Source organism: Salvelinus alpinus, chromosome 35 (assembly GCF_045679555.1).
Source record: "Salvelinus alpinus chromosome 35, SLU_Salpinus.1, whole genome shotgun sequence".
Classification (NCBI taxonomy): Eukaryota; Metazoa; Chordata; class Actinopteri; order Salmoniformes; family Salmonidae; genus Salvelinus; species Salvelinus alpinus.
Window position 1 is genome coordinate 22493306 of NC_092120.1, and position 6232 is coordinate 22499537.

Here is a 6232-nt window from a genome sequence, read left to right on the forward strand (position 1 = left end):
AGGTGTGCGTAATGATGGTGACAGGTGTGCGCCATAATGAGCAGCCTGGTGACCTAGAGGCCGGAGAGGGCGCACACGTGACAGGTGTCGGTGGGCAAAATCAACATGCGCGTGATGCACTTGCCCGAGCAGTCTGGTCAGCATGTTGTACAGTACATGTATCTAAAGTTGCTGGGGTCTTTTTGATGGGGGCTTTCCACACTGCTTTACTAAAATTACATTGGCCGATACAGTACTGTAAAACCGTAGTATATGCCATTTACGTAGTAGCTGTTTTTATCCACAGTGACAGTGAGTCCACACATTTCTGTATGTGACCCCAGTGGGAATATAACCCACCACTCTTGTGTTTTGCTAGTGCCATGCTCTTACTAACTGAGCCACACAGGACCACTACAATACATAAGTACAATACAATATTGTAAAATACAATGCATGATTTCAATACAGGTGGAAGGTATGATCGCCATCCCCATGAGCGTGCCACCCCCCTCCAGGCCAAGGGTGAGGCATGCAATGACACCAATCCAGACCTATGTCAGACTTACATTTACATTTAAGTCATTTAGCAGACGCTCTTATCCAGAGCGACTTACAAATTGGAAAGTTCATACATATTCATCCTGGTCCCCCCGTGGGGAATGAACCCACAACCCTGGCGTTGCAAGCGCCATGCTCTACCAACTGAGCCACACGGGACCGTGTAGATTTACCATGCCAGGTGCATGAACAATGTGACGTCGACGAGAATGGCCAGGCTTGATGCAAATGAAATGTTATGTTTCTTTAATTAATTTCATTTGTTTCATTTAATTACAGTACTTAGATCTGAACAATGCATTTATTTTTTGCACCAACAATTGTAAAATATGTCTTCAATGATCACACCTTTGATCACACATGGGATAGAATGATGGAAATGTGATTTTACATTTCTGATAGGTCAATTTGATGGGTAGTGCAAGTTTATTGCCTAATGTAAAAGCAGTGTAATGTACATATAATATTCGACGGCCGATTTTGAAACATGTATCTTGCATTTTTTGCTATTGGATTAACTGGTTGTTAGAACAACTATGTTGTGTTTTGGTGATTTAAATCAGTGTTCTCATGGTATTTCACACTAAACTGGATCAATGGTTTTGGTGATTAAATCAGTGTTCTCATGGTATTTCACACTAAACTGGATCAATGGTTTTGGTGATTAAATCAGTGTTCTCATGGTATTTCACAGTAAACTGGATCAATGGTTTTGGTGATTAAATCAATGTTCTCATGGTATTTCACAGTAAACTGGATCAATGGTTTTGGTGATTAAATCAATGTTCTCATGGTATTTCACAATGAACTGGATCAATGGTTTTGATGATTAAATCAGTGTTCTCATGTTATTTCACAGTAAACTGGATCAGTGGTTGTGTGGTGAAAGATGTCTCCAAACAAAATAAAAGGTTTTGAATATAAGACTTTCTGAGTTATAATAGTTACCAGTTTATAGTTTTGTACAAAGAGATTTGAAAATTCACCACAAAACTGTAATGTGTGTATGTGAATGTGTGTGTTTACGTGTGTGAATGTGTGTGTATGTGTGTGTAAGATGTCAGTTCAACGTCTAATTTTGCTTTGCATTTGGTTGACTTGTCAACTCACTTGCTAGCTGTGCAGTTTGGTAATATGCCTGGTTTAAAATGTACTGGAGTTTGTCTCAAGCTGTGTGGAGACCAGGGTTTCAGATAGGGGAGAACAAATGTGAAAGGTAGAGAAGTCGTATTATTGGTGAAGAAATAACAAGACAGAAATGCATTTGTCTTGCACTGCTTCATGCCTCTCTCTCTGTCTCTCTCTCTGTCTCTCTCTCTGTCTCTCTCTCTCTCTCTCTCTCTCTCTCTCTCTCTCTCTCTCTCTCTCTCTCTCTCTCTCTCTCTCTCTCTCTCTCTCTCTCTCTCTCTCTCTCTCTCTCTCTCTCTCTCTCTCTCTCTCTCTCTCTCTCTCTCTCTCTCTCGATGGATGGATGGATGGATGACTATCTTCCTGCTCAGTTGCCTTGTTTGTCTATTGTGGCGGAGCAAAGTGACCAGGAACAGACAGGAGCAGAAAAAAAAATCCTCTCCATAAGCTAATAAGCAGCATTATTCAAATAAAGGCTGTGTTGTCAGAGCAGAACAGTCTACAGCAGTGTACTCTACATCGCTTGTTATCTGAGCTGCTTCCTTCAGTGGACACAACATCCTCCTTTTGTACTCCAGAAATTTACTCCATCTACCGCGACTTCTAGAAAAGTACAATAGCAACTTATTCCACTGGAGACTACTCTGACCGGTTCAGCATTTAGATTTTGCTTGTAGAATAAACTGCTTTTAATGAAATGGAGTATAATGGATAACTACACAGGGATGGATAACTAAAAGAAGCCCAGTGTTGGTGTTTATACCAGAGTTGAACCAAAGCCACACCCATCATTATCATAATTCCCAGCATGCTCTATTGCAGGTTGATTTTTAGAATTGTTTGTTTCAATATCTATGTTTTTTTGCTTGTACATTGATTGATGAATTAATGTTATGCTACTCAAATATAAGTGACATACATTTTCTAAACTAAACCAATATGTATTGTGTTAAAGAATTGCATTTTAATGTTAACATATTCGCTAAAGGATCTCACCTGGTGAAGTCCACAGGACTGAAAATGGAGGAACACAACAACCATGACTCCGTCACTAATAAATACTGTGGTGGTAACTCTACAATTCCCTCGAAAGGCAAAACACTGGGATATATGCAAATAAGGCTTTACACTAAGCAGTGTGTTAATTTAGTACTCTTCCATTACTTATGCGGGTCTACACTTTCAGTGTTAAATTTAACACTCTCAGTGTTGATTTAACACAGGAGAATTTTCTGTGTAGTGAAGGCGTGACACCTTAAGGGGGTGTGCTAAAGTATTTGGCCTGCCAGGTTACAGTACTTTTACACCCTTACTGTGTTGTTATACATAGTGTCAGGATCACAGGTGGCCACTGAGCTAAAAGCACATAAAACTATGTCAGCAACTGCAATTTCACACAGTTTGTTGACGGCAGTGGAGCGGCACATGGAGAAAACCAGGAGTAGAGCTTTGCTTTCATTGGCTGCAACAGCTGACAGGAGGAGCAGTGGAGAAGAAAGGAGGAGAGAACTGGCCTTTGAAAAGAGGGGGAAAAGAGCCCTTGGGTGGGTGTTAGAGGAAGCTCTTCAGACAGAGCCCCATCTCCGTCTGTCACAAATCATTTCTGCTCGGGAAGTGAGGAGGCGAAATGTCAAAATATTTGAATAAATTCCGCCTGTTGAGAGGGAGGAGGAGGGCAAAGGAGGGAAGAGAGGTGTATTGTTGTCAGCGGTGGGGTGGATAGAGGTGGTGAGGAGAGGACGGGTGGCTTCTGAAATAGCCCTCACAGCTGGAGGAGGAGGAATATGGACTAAATAGGAACTGGCCACCGTAGCTGTATTATGGCCTGTTTTGATGAACATGTATCTTCCTTTAGATAATCCCTAGCATATTTCGATATGACTGTGAATCTTCAGTATTACCTTTCACCAGTGTACCGTTACATAGCGACAATGTTTTGGCTTTACATGACTAATTTACCTGACTAATACCCTTCATCTGACCACTGCCCTCCACCACCAGCTAGAGTGAGTCCAGAGAGATAGATAGGATGACAAACATAATCCCCTCTGCGCAGCCATGTTAACCTTTTGGATGAGAGAACCTCCAGGAGTGTGTGGTGTGTTAGTTCACTGTGAGTAGCTAAGCGCCTGCTGTGAGTTTTGTGGTGTAACGTGTGCCCTCTGTGTCTGAGGCTGTCATAGCGACGAGTCGATGACGCACTGCGTCAAGGCAGCTCTGCTTTACAGTATAAGAGCATCCCTGAGACCTTGAGAGGTGAGAGAGTTCTCCTGCACCAGGACTGGTGTTCACTGTAGTCCTGGCTCATAGAAATAGAATGACTAGACAAGAATGCCATTCTGTCTACTCCATAGATGAATTGGGAGGATGGGAGATGCCCTGGTACACTGAATTTCTGAACTGAAAGGAAAGTGGGAGGGGTGGTGAGACGATGTGGGGAGTTCATCATCGCTGACCAAATCAGCGATGATGTGGGCTATTTGTCAAATCTCTTTTGTTTTCACCATTGGGTCATAAAATGAATCTAATGAATTCTATTGGATTTACATTACAAGCACATTTGACTCCCCTTCCTGTTCTAGGCATGATATTTGACTGTGCGTGTGTTGACCCTGCCGTCAGCTGGAACAGTGCCAAGTTGATATACAGTATATCACCAACCTAATGAGCTAATGTTTGGTCGGCTTCCTTTTCCTTTATACCCCCATTAATGTTCAGCTGTTTGGTGAAAAGTAAATGAAGAACAGGATCTGATAATAACAAAGGTCTAATGATGGTTGTTTGTTAAAGACTCTGAGTACATGCTCTTTATTCCGGGGTGCATTTAATAATCTCTTTGTTTAGTGGATCTCTGGGGTCTATTAGAAGTTGCAGGGTCAGAGTCTCCTCTGTGTGCCTGGGAACTCTTTAACAGTGTATTTAATTAGGCTTCTAATCAGCCACTGAACACAAAATAAAATGAAACAATCTGTGTCTGTTTACTTTCCACCCCAACCAACCTCCTATTTGCATGTAGCAGGCAACAAAAAAAAAACATTTATCGAAAGGAAAAATCAAGGTCATGACTTTTCATCGCAACCTATTTCCTGAAACCAATTAAAGAGTTAGCGGTGAAGTTCAGTTGGAGGACGCGCACTGGGAAACAATAGCAGAAGGAGATGACAGCTCTTCCGCTATCTTGCTGTATTTCTTCCTGTGCTAATTATATTTGCAGATTCTGTCATTTAGACAAAAGCCAGATAGCTTTTGTAATCAGGGTGAAACATTTCAAATGCTCTTTAGATAGTATTGCCAACCTTTAAAACTGGAGTCAAATGCTAGATATGGGATCATTTTGATTGGGAGGTTGGAATTTAAGACTTAATTCATGGAATGTTATCTTATAAATGATTACAAATGAAGGTTGGCCCTGATGCATGGTGAAAGGTACCGCCTAATGCTAATGATTGTTTTATGCAAAGGATATTGCCGCCCTCAAGTCAATATTTGTTTTGTTCTTGGATTTGGACAAACCATTATTAACAAAAGAAGTGTAACTTCTTCTGCTAAGCATTCTCAATACACATTGAAGTATATCAGATTCAGAAGTGCAAAGAATGCCCTTCGTCTTCTTCAGTCTTTTTTTGTTTTCTCCTAGCATTGCCTCCTATAACCTCACTAAAAACCTTGGTTGTAATGCAAAAGGTGTATGATTTCAAGTGAGTGTGTGTGTGTGTGTCTTTTGCTGTGTTTCTGTGCCATTCTACTCACTTTCTTGTCATTTCCTACATCTTCTATTATATTCTTCATATTGATACAGTATACATCTACCTTCCTCTATTATTTACTGCATTCACTGCTTCCCCCCCCCCCACTTACACATCACCTCCTCTTTTTTTCAACCTCAGTCTATCTTCACCTTTCTTTACCCTCTGTGTTTGTAGAGGAGACCTTGTGTAGCAGCCTGTGATGTGACTTCAGTCGAGCATCATGCTGGGGTGATGGGCGGCATACATTTGTTAACACCTGTTGGGATATCAAATGCATTTAAATGTATGTGAATAATAAACATACTGGCACCTGGAAGTCATGTTTTAATAGCTGGGACATTTGATCGCTGACTTATTTGACGTGAGAGAAAAAATGATGCACATGGAAATAATTAATCAGAGCTATTGTAACATTGTCTACTATTGTCTGTTTTCTGTATTCAACTTCGATAGAGGGTTGGCGAACATAGAAATATAATTATTAGATTGGACATTCCCATTCAAATCAAATCAATGTTTTATGATGGGTGGACCGGTGGCCATATTGAGTGCACCCTATCTATTTCTATGTTAAGGCATGGCATTGGCCAGATTCTATGCTAATGTCGAGGGGGATGGGCACCAGGCATGGCTGGATGTTCTATGCACCCCATGAGATGTTACCCCATGTGGCTTGACTAAGGCTGCCTGGGAAGGTGAGCATGGCTTTGGCGATGCAGAGCGGCTTCTCTCTCTCTACTGTCTGTCGGTTTCCAGGGGAAATGGAAGAAAGCCCGGGGCGCAACTTCCGCTTTTGGACGTTAACAAGGCGACAC